Here is a 16,941-nt window from a genome sequence, read left to right on the forward strand (position 1 = left end):
CCTAGCAAAGGAATACATTGCTCATTTGGATGTAAAACAGGTTTCTTCTCCACTTCACAAGTCTGAAAGCCTCCCTTGTTAAATCCTTAACCTCATTAAGCCTCTTTTCGAAACAAAAGACCATTCTCTCAGGATATCTGCCCTTTAGCAGCACAGAGCCCCCGTAGAGGCTGAGAAATTAGTCTTTCCTCAAATAAGATCAAACTCTTTGGCACATCAGTCTCCCGAAGTTGGAAGGGCGCAGTACAACAGTCTATTCTTCCTTAATAAAGAATATTCCAGCTCTTACGAAGCGGGCAGCATCTACCGCCAGAGTGTCTTCTGTTGGCTGGGAATGGCGGTTTCGCCCTTCCCGCTCGTGCGCACGCTTGCATTCACGCGTCCACTTAACCGCGGTCAGTGAGAGCCTGCTGTGCGCAAGCCGCGGTGTCAAAGCCCAGCCTGTGCGGTGCTGCTTGAAGGAGGTCACAGAAAAGAACAGTCGCTGAAGGCAGATGTGGAGGAAGAGAGCAGTTCTTTCTTTCTTTTTCTTTAAGAGAGTTTGGGAGATACGAAGCACTGACGGGAATAACCTGATGGAAGGGAGACGCGACGAGCGCATGCGTTCGCGGGCCTCAGCGGGCGGGCGCTGGCTTCCGCTTGGCGGGACCGGTGAGTGTCCCCGCGGGACATCGCGGCAGGGAGGGAGCCAGGTGCGAGCACCGCACAGGTTTCTCCGGGGGGGCCGGGGTGGGAGCCCCGGAAAGTTCTCGTCAGATTTTCCTAGGGAATTGAGAATCTAAGAGGTCGTGAGTGTGTCGGGGGGAGGGGCTATCAGAGCTTGGAGGAGAAAGTGTAGAATCCTCTCAGAAAGTGGGGGAGTAAGTAGCTCGCTGATGGAAGCGGCTCTCCAATTTTAGGGCATGTCAGAATCGCGGGTCTTGCAGTGGTGTTTCTCCCTCAGTAGGTCTGGGGTGGGGCCGGAGAATTTGCCTTTCTAACGAGGATCCGGGTGATACTGATGCTGCTGGCCCAGGAATCTCCCCTTGAGAACCACTGGACTGGGACTAGACCCTCGTTCCTGCACTTTGTCTACAATAAGACTGTCACACGGAGATGTATACTGCACGGGGGCATTTGGGTGAGGGCTGTGCCGAAAAGTTCTTGGAATTCTGACGGCAGAAGAGAGCCCCAAGTGGGGATCCAAAGCGACTCTCTTGCCAGCACAGAAAAGGAAGAACTATGGGTGTGGGGACACTATGAAGGCGCACACATGAGTTGTGTCTTTCCACTATGTCAGCTTTATTCAATCATTAAGCAAAGTTAAATCACAGTGATAAGCAGGTTCAGGATTCTAAACTCAATGACAATTCACCATGTGATTCAACTTGGCTTCTTACATAGCGCACAGAGCAGGACAGAAGACAACCCACACAACAAACAAGATGACAGAAGGGTGTGGAAAATTAACCAACCACGTGCAAAGTCGGTCTGTGGGCGCGCAGTTGAGATAAGGCCTGGGTCTCGTCCTGGTCAGCTCTCGGCACTCACTGCTTCTGATGTTCAAGCCGGGAAGGATCTCGGTTCAGTTACCAGATCAATCGGGCAGAGCCTTTGGCAGTGGTTACCTTTTTTAAGTGGTCGGAAATTGAGGGGTCGGGTCTGAAGAGTCTGACAGTTTGCTGCCAAAATCCTTCCGTTTTTAAAGGGATTGAATCAGTTTTGGGTCTCTGCAGACCTTGTCTGGTTCTGCTCATTATCAGTTCTGGGGTGTCACCTGATGTGGGTCCCAGTGACATCGCCTACCTGCAGTAGCTTACCTGCTTGCGTCACTGCTTGACACAGGCCCCTTCTTGACTCAAGAGACTCCATTTTGCTCTCTACAACTATAGAGAAAAAAAAAGGTAACGTTAACACACAGAGAGAAAGGGAGCTAACGTACTTCTTGCCTTTATTTAGAAGTCTGGAAAGTTTGAGAAGCAGATTACAAAAGGACTCCAGCAGTCAAGCACACAGGGAAGGTCCTCCCACAAACGATGAAGGGCCTATAAGGTGGTGTCCACAAGAGTGGGTAGAGAAATATGGAAGATAAAGACCGCCCAAGGGAATATCCTGCCCATCCAGCCGGGTGAGTGAAATAAATGATCACACTTTGCAATTCAAGCAATTTTGGCTTCCATCTGCAAATGTTGACCTGATGGTTGTATCGTGCTACTTCCAAAGGTTGATTAATTCCTTCTTCAGATAACTTTGGTAATGGTGTCTGTTCCACCGTTCACATACTTTCAGAAGCCCTGGAAAAAGGGAAATCAATGAACAACAGTCGTATTCCAGGTAATAAATGGCAGGGGATTTGGTGAAACCTATGCCCAGAAACCAGAGTAGTATCTGTTTGTTCCTTCTTTCAGATTTGATCTTTAGATGCTCTCATTACATCCATTTGCTTAAGTTGCCTTCTCAGACTTTGGCATCCCCCACTTGGCTATTCTGGAAGTCATGTTGCTAATCTCTTCAGGCCTACCCAGTCTCAAGTTCATCTCTGACCTCTCCACTCTGTCTGATCACCCCACTGCTCTTCAATTCTGGCCGAGTTCTGCATTAAGAGCTCACACCAGCACCAGTCAGTAACATGGCAGGGTGGAGAATTCTCACCTCCATATTTTTTATTCACTTATTTACTCATTCATCCATTCATTTAAGAAACATTTATTGAATGCCTACTATGGATCGAGAACTAGGTGCCATAGGAGGATGTTAGAGCCAGGGAATTGAGAGATGAATGTGACACAGATTCTGTTACGGAGCTCGCAGTCTAGTTAGGGGAGATAGACATGTTAACCAGTAATTGCCACGCAGTGCAATGTGCTCACCAGTGGAATTACACACAGTTTGATGGTAAAATGGAATAAGAAGTAAATAGCTGTCCTTGGGGAAGAACACAGAGAAGACATCCCAGAAGAGGTAATACTCGATCTGGTCCTAAAGGTTTCCACTCCGAGGAAAAGATAACGGCATTTCATACAGAAAGAATGGGGGAGACGTAAAGGCTCAAAGGAGTATGGCATGTTTCGGAGATGGCAATTGGTCTGATATGACAAAAGAGGCAGTTTTGCACTGTGCTTAATTGTGCAGGCTCCAAAGCCGAACTATGTGGGTGCAAATTTGGCTCTACTGCTCTTACTCCCTGTGTGACTTTAGACAAGTTATTGAATTTCTCTGTGCCTGTGTTTTCCTACGTATAAAATGTGGATAAAAATAGCTTCTATCTCATAGGATTGATTTGGAGATTTAGTGAGTTAACACATGTCACCTTCTGAACAATGCTTCGTATATAGTAAGCACACAGAAAATGTTGGTTATTATTGCTGACATTACTGGCTGTCGTCGTCGTTGTCATAATCATCATCCTAGCTTTGCCTTTTTCTTTTATCATTGAATCTAACTAGTTCTACATCTCTGTTCTACCCTGCATTCTAAATATTTCTTGAATCCATACTCTCATCACTTCCCTTTTACTATTGTATTACTTTAAGCTCTCATCATCTCTTCTAATACCTAGAAAGTGTGCTACTTGCAAAGGTTTAGCCCTCAGCCCTTATGTCTTTCCCAGCACCTTCCAAGCTTCCTATCCCATAAACTTTTTCATGGAGCAAAGAAATCAGTGGAGATAATGTTAGATAGGTAATCAGGGGCTAGATTATGAACAGTCTACATGCCAGGATAAGAGGATTTGACTTCATTCTGTAGCTGATGGAGAACCATTAAATATTTTAAGCAGAGAGATGACTTAACCAGGTTTACATTTTATTAGGATGAGGTGGAAATTCTGGAAATGGAATCTATAGGTCTCTCTGGAAGATTGAGGAAGAGAGGAGAGAGCAAGCGAGGAATCAAGATGATCCTTAGGGGTTTTGGCTGGAGATACTTGGTGGATGGGGTACTATTTTCTGACATGGCTACAGCGTGGAGTTTGGGAAGAAAGGGGCTAGAAATGAAGCTTAAGAGAAAAGAATGACTTCAGTCACAAAACATTTTGGACTTTTCCCTCTGAGTCCAGAACTAAGCATAGAGGTTTAGATGTGTTTTTTTTTCTTGGGAGAATGAGAACAATCCTTCTCTCCCATTGGCCTCTCTTTTCTGTGCATCCTATGATGATATTCTTCTCTTCCCCAATCTTTGATTGCTCCCCTTTCCTTTTCAGGCTGCTTAAAATCCAACCATCATTAAAGAACCGGAGAAAACTCTACCTCCTGTAAACATCTATTGTATGTGACTACTCTAGCCCACATTAATATCTGTTCTGATTGCCCATCATACTGAATGTTTGTATGCTTGGTCTAGTGCTTAAAAGGTGTCTTAGTTTTAGCTTCCTTACTACATTAAAGTACTACTCTTAAGGGCAAAACAATGATGGAGTCCTTCAAAAGGCACATAGTAGGAACCCTAAACTACTTTATGGTTTCAGAGAATGTTAGAGGGAACTTTGAGATCACCTTGTCTAGTGGCGTCCACCTAGAATCTAACATTCCAGGACATTGTCATCAGTGTCCATATGCCATTTTTTTAAAGACCATAATAGCTATTGTACAATTTCTTACATCAAGTCTTTCCAAGCTGCTTTGGGCAAGAGCTCTCTCAATCCAGTTTATTAACTCTGGTGATTGCATAAGAAATGAATCAATGGTTTAACAAATTACAGATCCATAGAAAAATATTTTAAAAAATAGAGGGCATGAAAAGAGGACAAAACATTCTTTGGTAGTAGAAATTAGCAAACATTGATCTCAGCCAACTGTCATTTTAATGAGGGCCCTCGTTGAGAAGCTAGCCCTGGGGAACAACCTACTAAATAGCTCCCCTGGGACTAGGATGCAGGTCTCCTAGCATCTTGCTGCATGGAATTCAGTGCTCCTCCATTGAAGGATCCTCATCAGTACCAGGAATTACTACTGACTGGCAGGATGAAAGAGAAGGAACTACCATTGTTGAGAGTTTAATATTTACTAGCCACTCTAGTGGCTGTCTTGTTATACATCATTGCATTTCCTCGCCACAAAAACCTATTAATTTCATTTTGTTGTAATAAAAAAATTTTTTTAGGTAATGAAACTGAGACCTAAGCGTCTGCCTTCAGCTCAGGGCGTGATCCCGGCATTCTGGGATCGAGCCCCACATCAGGCTCCTCCGCTATGAGCCTGCTTCTTCCTCTCCCACTCCCCCTGCTTGTGTTCCCTCTCTCGCTGGCTGTCTCTATCTCTGTCGAATAAATAAATAAAATCTTAAAAAAAAAAAAAAAAAAGAAATGCTCCCCAGGTCCACCAAGTCAAAAAGTGGTAGAGCCTTCCCAAACTCAGGAAGTCTCTGGCTCTCAGGTATATATTCATCCCATTTTTGAGAAAAGTCTATGATACAGGAAGCTTGAAAGGTGCTGGAAAATATAGGGGCCCAGGGCTCATGAGAGCACTGGGCAAAATGAGAGAAGGTCCTAAATAAACTAGAAAATTATTTAAAGCCAGTTCTTTTCAGGATTATTATCTGGACTGAGCCTCATCCTTTGCCCAGCTCTGTACTTCATTTCTCTAAGTTTCTGTTGCCATAGCCCAACCCCTCCCTTCTCCCGAAATCATTCTGAAACATCCATCCACTAAGGGACAGCTATGGAGATAGGCAACTTTGCTATGAAAGCACTGCACACTCCATCCTTTGGCTCCTCCTATTCCCTGAAATCACCCTTTACAACCCAGTTTTAAATTCAGATATGTTGAACTTCAAATTTAGAATGTGTTCATTGTAAATTAACTCCTTTTCCACTGTTTCCCATTTCTATGATGGCATTTTTATTTTTTTCATCAGCTGGGCTCAACACTTCAAACTCCATCTTGTCTCGCTCCCATGAAGGTCTAAGATCTATATCCCTGGTGTCTTTCACAGCCTTCTCTACAATCCAAGGTCACTACCACTGCTCTGTCATGGCCTCCATGACCTCTTGCCTGGATTACAGCAATAACCTCCTGTTTCCCATCCCATCTCACTTTCTCTTTCCATCTATTCCATATATCTCTGGCAGATTAATTTTTCTAAAGCTCTGTTCTGGTCATGCCCTGTTACTCCTTAAATACCAATATTTTCCTGTTGCTGCCAAAATAAATACCAATGCTCAAACTCCCATGCAAGCCTCACCCAATTTCATTTCTCATCCCTGATCTCCCCATGTAGCATCTTCTATGGATAACTACAGAAAAGGTCTTCCATACACTGATTCCCTCTGGCTTTTCCATCTTTGTGCATTTGCTGACACTGGGATGCCTTACACTCATCTCTCCACCCCTGCTGTCATTTGGAATCCTATGAAACAACCTTGGATCCTCCAAAAGTAATTTTCTGGTGACCCCCAGTTTAAAGGTTCTCTTGGTTTTAGCCTCCTAACATATGCTTCTCTCTGGCATTTATCAAGACCGTTATAGTTTGGTTCTTTCTTTTCTTATGTAGTGGGTATAAATGTACAACTAAAATTCAGAAAGTCAATAAATGTCAGTTCAAAACCATATTATATCTGACTCCAAGTCCCAATGCCTCCAGATGAGTGGAAAAATCAATCTTCCCCAGGAACAAATGAGAATCTAAGAAGCCATGGTATCCACAGAGCCCAGGTAATGAAGTTATGAGCCTTTAGTTTCTAGCCCATCATTTGGTCCCATCATCTGAGCTTCACAGTTCCTTGGAAGAAGCCCATTGACTGGGACATGCCCTCTTTTCACCACCCACTCTTCCCCCACTAAACTCTGTCCTCCTGTTTATGGTACTGGTGGAAGGAGGGACGGTCTCCTGCCACCAATGGATCTGGCTGAATTCTATTCCCTTTCTACTTGGGAGAAATTCCTCTCCTCTCTTGGCCTTCACAGAAAATCCTTTTTCTCTGCCTCTCCTTACTGGATACCTAATATTTTCACAAAAATCATAAAGTCTTTCACAAAAGTTTGAAGGAAAAATTGTCTTCCCATATTTCTGTTTTCTGCCCTGAGGCAAGGAAGCTAATGAGCTCAGCCATCTTCTTAGCCTGGGGGAGGCTGAAAAATCACAGAGAACAAAAACACAAGTTCTTACTTCAATCCAGAATCCTGCCACACTTGTCTAAATTACCCAATGACAGCAGTAGCCTTACTCATGTTTCTATCCTTTGCAGCCTGGGCACATTGCAAAAATATCTGGCTTAGCAAATGGACAGGACTCAGGAAGATTCCCTTAGGAAATGCCCAGTTTTTGTTTCGTTTTGGTTTTCCTCTACCATCACACATCCTGTTGGTTCTCCTTTCTCTGCCCTTGGACAATATCTTGGGCAGATCTCTTGGCTTTATCTGTCACTTCCAGGTACTAAAACACTGTTGTTATCAGCAGTTAGGAAATCCGGACCAATCTAATGGTAGACTTTTGCTCTCTCATGTGCTTCACAGCACCTTCCTTTTTCACTGCTCACACCTAACCTGCACTCAGAACCCTGGAGTCAGGAGGGGGCCTGTGGTCTGTTGTGACTACACAACCTCTCCTGTACCCCGGGATGCTACTGACACCTCCACATTTAGAACAAGGAGCAGAGGGGAGAAAGGATGGTAGGAAACGGGGCAAAATGTGAGTGTTTAGCCAGTGTTGTTTGAACAGCTCTCTTGGCTGTCAAATGCCTTCTCTCTTGTGGAAAAAGCCTGAATACTGGCTTGTTTTTCTTGCAGGGAACATTTGTGGGTTCTTTGGAGGACACTCTCCTCGCCCATGTTCAGACTTCCACTCTGCTGTATTCTTCACTGTATGTAATACACACTTTGGGTAATTCCCACACAGCTCCTTCTCTTGTGCCCAGCTTCTCTCCCTGGTGTCCACTTGGCTCCCTAGAACACTTTGTGCAGGCTTGCCTCCCTTGTCCCATGCCCCCAGTGAAACTTGGCAAGATCAGGCCACTCGTCTTGCCCTGCCACCAGGGGCCATGTGGGGCCGCCTCTGTCTTCATCAGGTAGATACCTCAGCTCCCTGGTTCCATGTAGATTCCCCACCCTGGTGGGAGAACTGGCACACCTCAATGACGACTAGGTGCGCGGTCTCTTTCCCCCGGCCGATCTGAGAGGTTCTCTTGCTGTTTCCTTCACTTGCCTTAGGGTAGAGGAACATTCCTCTCCTACCTGACAACTCTCTTTAAAGAAAGTCTCTTTCCACCACTAAATCCCTAGCCTGTTTCCTTCACTTGCCTTAGGGTAGAGGAACATTGCTCTCCTACCTGACAACTCTCTTTAAAGAAAGTCTCTTTCCACCACTAAATCCCTAGCCTTCTCTTAGACAAGCTGGAGGTGGTGACAGGCCAAGGGCCATATGATCACATTTGGCCACTCTTAACAAGTCCTAAGTACATGTGCCCCACATCTCGTTTTAGAACTTGTAGTACTCCTTAACTATTTTTCTCATCTTTGGATTTCTGCTGAGATTCTGAGACAACAGAAATACCTGTTGAATTAAATAACCTGCAAACCTATTCGTTTCTTTGGGTACATGCACATGATATAGTAAGGAAAACAACTTATGACCAAAAATAATGGACTTCATCCTTGTGAACATATTCTAAGCACCAATTGGATTAGGCAGGCTGTCTGTCTCCCACCCCATAAGTGTTGGAAAGAAGCCTGTCGAATAGCCTTTCTTTATCACCTGTGGTAGATCTTTCCTTGATCATTTTAATTTATTACATGACAAATGTTGGTATAAGTAATTACATTTCAACTGCTTGGGGGAAGTATTTTTTAAATATCTGTCAAACATTCACTTGAAAAAGTTGAGGTGCATTTGCAAAACTTAACCTTCTTCTTCTCAAGTGCCGATTCTTTTCTGAACCCAGAAAAAGGACTAACACATTCACCTATTTCCTACCATACCATGGAAAAAACCAGTTACCCAGTGTTCTAGAAGAACTGTTTGCGTGAGAGGAAATAGCTTTTAGATTCAGGCAGAACCTTCCTTACCATCCAAGCAGCTTGTGGAATTGAAGAGCCCATAAAAGGATGGGGTCAGAACCTCAGATTGCAGGCACCGGCAGACAGTTGCGGATGGAACCCAAAGCCAGGCTCTGCAGGGGCCTGGAATTTAACCTTGTGATCTGGAGGAAGTGCTTGTGTTTGCATTTGTAACATGTTTTTCTTTTAATCATTAAAAATCATTAGTCCTGACTTTATTTGTGTTTCCCAGAATATGGCCCAGGGACCATCAATGAGAGAATCAACTAGAGAGCATGTTTAAATGTAGATGCCTGGGCCCCAAGTTAAGACTACAAATTAGGGCCATGGTGTTGGGATCCTAGAATTTACATTTTCAACAAGGCACCAACCTCTCAGGTTTGAGAATCCCTGTAAGCTTCACTCTCCTTGTGGGCACAGGCACTCTGGAGGCGTATCAGGTCCAGGGCTGTTTGTCTTCTTGTAATAAAACCACCAAAGCCCCCAGTTTCAGCTTCCGGTCTTTCTTGGTACCCTGCTTTCCTGAAATGGTGTCATGTTTGGTCCCCTATTAATCCATGATTCTTTGTCTCTTTTTTCCTCCATTTTCTGTCTTCTACTCTTCCCACTTCCACCTCATTGAGATCATAGTTTTGTTGAGTCAATCAGAGTCCTTAAGTTTCATTTTTAGAGACATTTTACGGTTTGTTTCTTATGTCTCTCTCTGAATCAGTTGCACTCTGGCCAAGATCGTTTTTTGTTTTTGGGGGGTTTTTAAGAGATTTTGTGTATTTTTTTTGAGAGAGAGAGAGAGAGAACACAAGCAAGGGGAGGGGCAGAGAGAGAGGGAGAAGCAAACTTCCCACTGAGCAGGGAGCCCGAGGTGGGGCTCGATCCCAGGACCCTGGGGTCATGACCTGAGCTGAAGGCAGATGCTTAACCAAGTGAGCCACCCAGGGGCCTCTGACCAAGATTGTTCTAAGAGGTACTCCATGACTGGGATATTTTCTCTACAAAATTCCAGGATAGTTTTTGCCCCAAACTTGAGATATACTTCTCAAGTTCTACAACTTGGTTTAATGCACAACTGTGAAAACGTATCTGGCCTAATACAAACCTTTAGAAATGTTCAGAGTCAGAGTCAGTTTTATTACAAGAAGACAAACAGCCCTACACATCCAAATCCAGTCCACAAAGTCACAGGTCGTGGCATTGCCAAAATGGTCCCTGCAGGTATATTGTTCTCAGCCAAAATCCCACTGTTTTAATTTCTCAACATTCCCAGCCAAGAACCAAACACCAGAATCTTTGAGAGGTCAAGCCGCTTCTCATCTGAGTTCCTCCTAATCAGTTGGGAAACAAAAAAAGGGTGGCAGATGGAGGCCAAAATATCATTAATGATAATAATAATAATAAATTCTAAGGTTGAAATAAGGATCATAATTAAATTAGGCAAAGGGCCAAGACCTAAGAAGGCAGAGCACCAGCTGCTTCCCAAGAGCAAAATGTGTAGAGCTGGGTGGAGCATGCCCAGGATATTTTTGCAAGTGTACCAATCAGATTAATTATGGCCCTGCACCCCCCAACCCCCATATCCATGGCTGAGTACAGGGCCATAGGGAGAGAGGCCAGGAGTGTAACTAACAGGACACCATTCATTTTAAAGGAAATATAAAATGCAATAGTTGTTTCCCCTACAAAGTTATTTTATGATCCAAAATCTGTGATTCCAAAGTCAAAAAAGTTCTGAAACAAAAACGTTTTCTTGTAAGTTTGTGGAAAACTCATGTGGTGGCAAAATCAGGCCTGAAATGATATGAGGTTACCTATGGTCTTTATGCCATTTGGTTGAATATTCATATGCTTTGATACTAAAATATAAATGTGTTTGATTATGGGATCCTTCCCCAGATTCAGTTAGATGTGTTATTTAAAATACAGTGTACGTACCATGTTACCTTTCTAAAATCCAGACAATTCTGAATTGTGAAGCCTATCAGATCTCTAACGTTTTGGGGGAGGAAGTATGGGAGACAGTGATTGGCTGAAGATAAAGTAGTAAGACATCTCACGGATGTGAGGAAAGCAAGTGTAAGGGAGGAAAAATATCTTTTTCCCCTGTCCTTCTAAGTTCTTTGTTGGGGCCCCTGTAACAAAAGACAGGAGAAAATCATATACATTGATTTAGCCGAAGTTTTATATGACATGGGAAACTTCATAAGGAAATGAAGACCCGAAGAAGCAGTCAAACCTGAGTGTGTTTTTATGCTAGGTTTGATGAAGAGCAGAAAGTCGGGAAAATGTGACAGAAGGAGAAGGGGTGTGAGCTGAGTGTGGTGAACATGGGGAACCAGCAAGGCCTGCTGGCTCAGATTCCTCTTGGTGTCTTAGAGATAAGGGTATTCCTTTCCTCTGGCTATAAGAAGGGCGCTTCTTGCATGAGGGTTTTGTATCCTGGTTCAGGTGAAGGTCAGAAAATCTTTTCTGCTCCTGCCATTTCTTAAATTCCTTCAACTTAAAATATTCAGTTCATCAAGGCGCTGTAGTTTGGGGAGGATATCCTGAGCACTGTCACAAGGGAGGGGGGAGCTTGCCTAGGCTCTTTGCTTGTGCTATGAAAAACAAGGTGAAAGTTTATAGTAATTAGAATTTGATATGGGATTATATGTCATTTATTTACTTTTGGACAATTATATAAAAAAGGAAACCTAAATAAGGGACTGTTGTTCCATCGGGAGATGCAGGTGCCAATATAACACTGCTGGCAGCAGTCCATGGGAGTCATGGTGGTGGGGATGTTAACAAGCACACGGAGTGAGTTGGAGGCCAGGGAAGACCATTCCACTTTTCTATAGAAGGATCCAGATTGGAGTGTGCACATTATAAGGCTATGCAAAGAAGTATTTGAGTTCTCTTTTTTACTGGCTGAACATTTCCTGATTCAACACTGAGGATATAGTATATCAGCTAGATAGTTCCATACAGAGAGCCAAACCATCTGGACAGAATCAGGATGTCTGTCTCTGAACCTGCCCTCGTGGAGAACAAACAATATTCAATAAGTTTTCTAACAGCCAACCCTGCCTAAGTGTGCAAATGCATGTGAAATTATTCCATTAGCAGTGGAAAAGCCTACGTTACAATCCTCAGAGAGTATTTTCTCCTGGAGGGAATCTCGGATAGCACAACAGTTTCTGATACCAGAGGCATAGAAACACATCTGCCATAGATTGCCACAGAGTTACAGAATTTTCGAGTTGGTAGATAGAAGTCATTTGTTTTCATCTCTTAATCGGTGAAGAATTTTTCTAAATAATTTCATTTTCTATTATTTTTGAAATAATTTCTGTTATTTCCTAAATAGTAATGAGGTGATGACACCTCTTTATGGAGCCCTAACTCTATGCACAGTGCTAAGTGCCTTGCAAGGATTATCTCATTTAATAATGGTAATAGCTATTGTTTCTTGAGTACCTTCTCTATTCTAGATACTGAATTTATACTCTCATTTAATCCTCATATCATGTCAGCAAGCTAGGTGGTATTTTTACCCCTCATTTCACTTAGAAGGAAACTGGGGCCAGTAAGTTAAGCAGTTTATCTTCGAACCAACGTAGTGGGTGAGTGGGAGAGCCAGGGTTGAAATTAGAACATTTAATCACAAGTGTGTCCAAGGCACCAGCCAATCAGACATTAGCTTCTGAGGTCCCCCACTATGCCAGGCATTAACACTTCAGTAACTGGACCTTGGGGAGGTAAGGCTGGTGGACAATTGCTGAGACCAATCTGAATAAAGCAGGTTGCCTTATCTAATGTGAATGGGCTGCATCCAGTCAGTTGAAGACTTTCATAGAAAAGAAAGGTTTACCCTACTCCTCGGTAAGAGAATTCTCTCCTGATGGCCTTTGAACTGAGATACTGACTTTTTCTTGCCTTCAGAGTAGAACTGAAACATTAGCTCTTTCTGGGTCTCAACCCTGCTGGCCTTTGGATTGTAACTACATCATTGGCTCCTCTGGGTTTCTAGTTTGCTGATTCATCCTGCAGATTGTGGACTTGTCAGCCTCCATAATCATGCAAGCCAATTCCTTATAAATATATATACACAAACATTCTATTGGTTCTGTTCTGGAGAACCCTGACTAGGACAGAGGATAATAATAGTAATTGCTTTGTCAGGCTGTTGTGAGATTAAAGTCCATGTATGGTATTCAATACACATACTAGTTGCTCAATAATTGTTAGCTTAAAAAAATACTCTCTGATTTTACATTCTTGATATTAGCAAACATAATTCCCATACAAGTCCAAACCAAAAAATCAGAAAAACTTCACTTATTCTCCTAAGCAGAATTTGTAGCCTCAAATACGTCAGAAAAAAACATTTTTAAATAAATGGTGGGGGAGGTTGGGGCAATTCATTATCATGTGGCCTAAGAATTTCATGATACCCAGAATCCCAGGAAGGAGTGAAAAGGAGAAGGAAGAAAAAGAACTAACATTTAATCCTTAGTTACCCTGCATCGATCCTGAAAAGTAGTTGTTACTCTTTCCATTTAACAGTCAGGGCCTGAGAAGATGGGCAAACTGAGGTACAGGAAGAGGCAGGGCTCAGGGCTTGGATGCAGGCCTCAGGTCAGTTTGTCTGAATCCCCTTTTCTCTGACCACCACCCTAGAGATGGTCAATCCCATCATGTTCAGATGCAGAAACTCAAGACCAAAGAGCTGAAGAGCCAAGCGTCTTGCCCTGGAGCTAGAACCCTGGTGTGCTCCTGGCTATGATTTGCCTTCTCGAAGAATAGAATCTCCCACCACTACCTTTACCCCAACTGAACAGAATTATTTCTATTTCCTTGTTTCCACTGCTTGAATATATAGCTACTTTCTAGCAACTGAATTTGATTTGTATTTGCGTGCTTGTATGTCCCTCTTCCTATGACATTGTTGCTCAAAGGAGAAGACCAGATCTTGCATCCCTCAGAGCCCAGCGTAATTCCTTGCATATAGTAGGTGCTCAATAACTAAACAGAACAAACGAATGGATGAACAGTTTGAAGTCTCTGTTTCTGTAACATTGATTCAGGCTACCTGGAGTAATTCCTTTCTCACTTCCACCTTTCCTCACCCTCCAGACCTCAAGAGACCACACCAACTCTCATTGACATAACAGACAGACATGCTCCAAAGCAAAACTAGCAAGACACACGCATCACAGAAGACTTGAGAACACGTTCCTCTGAAATGTAAATGGTTCTAACTTGAGTACTCTGTGTTTCAAGCCTCCCTCTGACCAGTTCCTTTTGACCAAGTAAGAGAGAATGAGACTGAGAGATAGACAGACAAACAGTTGGGCAGAGGAGGGAGACAGAAAGAAAAACAGGGAAGGTAGAAAGAAAGGAGACGTTAATTCTGCATACACTTTCATATTTTTACAGGCAGCAGGAACTATTAAAAACTGCTTCCAGAACAGGAGGTCCTGTTTCCTAGTGCATCAGAAGGATGAGGAATGTTGATTTAAAAATCAGGTATTAGTGGAGCCCAGAGAGTAGGAGAACATTTTCATTTATTCTAAATGTCTCAGGAGATTGATAGGATGGAAAAATGATACTGGCAAGAAGTCCCATCTCATTCCCTATTCATATCTGCTAGGGGGACAGTTCTTAATTTTTTTGAGTCTGAAGATCTGAGACCCTTTCAAGACTCTAATGAAAGGAATAGACTCTCTTTCTAGAAAATATGTGTTTGTGTGCATACCTATGCATGAAATACATGTGAAACATAATTTTGAATTCAAAGATCCCTAGAATTAAGAATCAACCATTTATATGGGTGCACCCATGTATACACCCATGTACATAACTCTCCTTGTGGTTCCCCATTCTTCCCAGCCCTGGAACAGCCTCAAGCCTATGTGACATAAACACTGAGGTCTGTTCTTCCTATCCCTTCCTATCCTTTCCATAGAAGTGTGCTTCTACCTGTTGATGGCATTCTAGGTGGTCATTAGGTTCGTATTTCTGATATCTTGTGGGTGAACAGGCTGTGAGCTCGCCTGGGGACAGAAACCACTCACCTTGTGTCTTTGGGGAAATGTGTTTAATCTGTTCCAACCAAACAACTCCTAAATGAAGATTTGGAATTTAGTAAAGTTGGGTACTTAGTAAGTTGGAGGCAGCCTGTGCTCCATTTGTAAAAGAGAAGAAATTATCCTGTCAGACAACCGTGGAATTGGGCTGTAAGCCCAAAGACTGAAAAGGATGCCTATTATGGGAAAACACAATTTTCAATTAAAAACTGAAATATATGGGGCGCCTGGGTGGCTCAGTTGTTAAGCGTCTGCCTTTGGCTCAGGGCGTGGTCCCGGCGTTCTGGGATCGAGCCCCACATCAGGCTCCTCGCTGGGAGCCTGCTTCTTCCTCTCCCACTCCCCCTGCTTGTGTTCCCTCTCTCGCTGGCTGTCTCTCTCTGTCAAATAAATAAATAAAATATCTTAAAAAAAAAAAAAAACTGAAATATATACCCCACCACCTGAGGCCTCTATACCTTTAAGCCCTTTGTGCTCTCTGTGATCTAATGTGTCACTTTAGTAGTGTTGGTAAGTGTAGGGAAGGTTAGACTTTGTCCAGCCAGTAAGAATTTTTACATAAACATAGATAAAAAAAATTTTTCTGCAAAGCTGAATAACCAGCTCTTTGAATGATCTGAAACCACCTAAGATTTCAGTAATTTGAATTTGATTTTGATGCATAGTCTTCTATAGAAAGCACGAGAAAAAAAATGAATAATTCATGAATGATGTAGGTACATTCATGATTTATTTACAGCCCAGCACTCATGGTAACTCAGAGAACATCAAACATCCTACACTGGCCTGCCATTTAAAGAAGCATTTAGAGGGGGAAAAAAGGAGAAGCAGAACACAGGGAGATGTACTGTTAACTTTATATAAGGGCAATGAATAAGAAACCTAAATATTTGCTGAGAAATAAATTGGATGATGATGAAAATAAAAGTTGGAGAAGTATCAAGAGATTGACTCTTGAGGCCATGAGAGAAACTGTATATGCTGTTATTTGTTATGGCCTTCTCTCTATGCTTTTTTGTAATTAATTCTTCATGGGAAGAATTAATGGGATTCAACATAGGAATTTGTCGCATTCAGTCCACAGCAGCGTTTATTCCTGAGTTAGGAAAAATCTAGACAAAACAAAACAAACGCAGAACTCTGAACAGATAAAAGCTCTCAGTGGGCTAAGGCCATCGGGGCGTGGAGGTCCATGAGGTCCTGGCTCCCAGACGTGATGTGTGGTTGACTACCTTCCCTGTTCACTTTCAGACCTGCTGCATCACTGCCTGTGGTTGCCCCAGTGGCCCAGTCATTTGAAGGCTTTATGGGAGGCACGTTAAACCATACAGGCAGTTAGAGCAGCATTTAGGGTAACAGGTGAAGCAGGACTCCTTTTTCGTGTCAAATTTTGTTATATCCACAGCCGTTGTTAGGGCATGATAGCCGCGCAGAGCAGATATGACGTCCACCACAGCAGGTCCTCTCAGGAGGATCATAAATGACGATAAACTGGCTCCATTATTTTTTTTTAATGGTTCTTCTCCAATTTCCTCTCCCTTGGGGTTTTGAATTAGCCTGTGTGATATTATTAGCATCTGTCTTACTTTCTCCTTTAGGACAAAGAATAAAGTCAGTTGCTTTAGAAGAACATATAAACATCTTACAAAACAACGGGGAAAACTGAGGGTTTTTGGAATGTGCAGGGCCCAATTAAATGGGAAAAAGTGAAGCTGACCCCAAGTCATAGAAACAATAGTTATACGATAGGAGCATCTGGGTGGCTCAGTCAGTTAAGCGTTTTCCTTCAGCTCAGGTCATGATCTCAGGGTCTTGAGATCGAGCCCCATGTCCCATCCAGCTCTCTGCTCAGCAGGAAGACTGCTTCTCCTTCTCCCTCTGCCTGCCACTCCCCCTGCTTGTACTCT

At 43.0% G+C, this 16,941-nt stretch overlaps 2 long non-coding RNA genes across 9 annotated transcripts in view; one reads left to right on the plus strand and one right to left on the minus strand.

Moving 5' to 3' along the window:
- Positions 1-598: 598 nt before the first annotated feature.
- LOC123801208 (uncharacterized) overlaps positions 599-16,941 on the plus strand; it is an 89,119-nt gene continuing 72,776 nt past the window's right edge. For 4 of the 6 annotated variants that reach the window (XR_015727185.1, XR_006782163.2, XR_006782160.2 and 1 more), the window contains exons 1-2: positions 599-651; positions 1,939-2,107. This is a non-coding gene — a long non-coding RNA (uncharacterized LOC123801208). Of the gene's footprint in view, positions 693-1,938; positions 15,457-16,941 lie in introns of those variants that run through there. The other 2 variants (XR_015727184.1, XR_015727186.1) reach the window with 2 other exon arrangements.
- Positions 645-9,050, minus strand: LOC123801207 (uncharacterized). Of its 3 annotated transcripts, XR_006782158.2 has the most exons (4): positions 8,979-9,050; positions 2,174-2,273; positions 1,800-1,865; positions 645-1,607 (listed from the first exon to the last, which is right to left on the minus strand). It is a non-coding gene; the product is annotated as an uncharacterized LOC123801207 (long non-coding RNA). The 3 variants fall into 3 exon arrangements; XR_006782157.2 differs by having other exon boundaries at positions 645-1,865; XR_006782159.2 differs by having other exon boundaries at positions 645-1,865; positions 2,129-2,273.

Source organism: Ursus americanus, chromosome 17 (genome assembly GCF_024610735.1).
Source record: "Ursus americanus isolate L20-20 chromosome 17, mUrsAme1.1.p, whole genome shotgun sequence".
NCBI lineage: Eukaryota > Metazoa > Chordata > Mammalia > Carnivora > Ursidae > Ursus > Ursus americanus.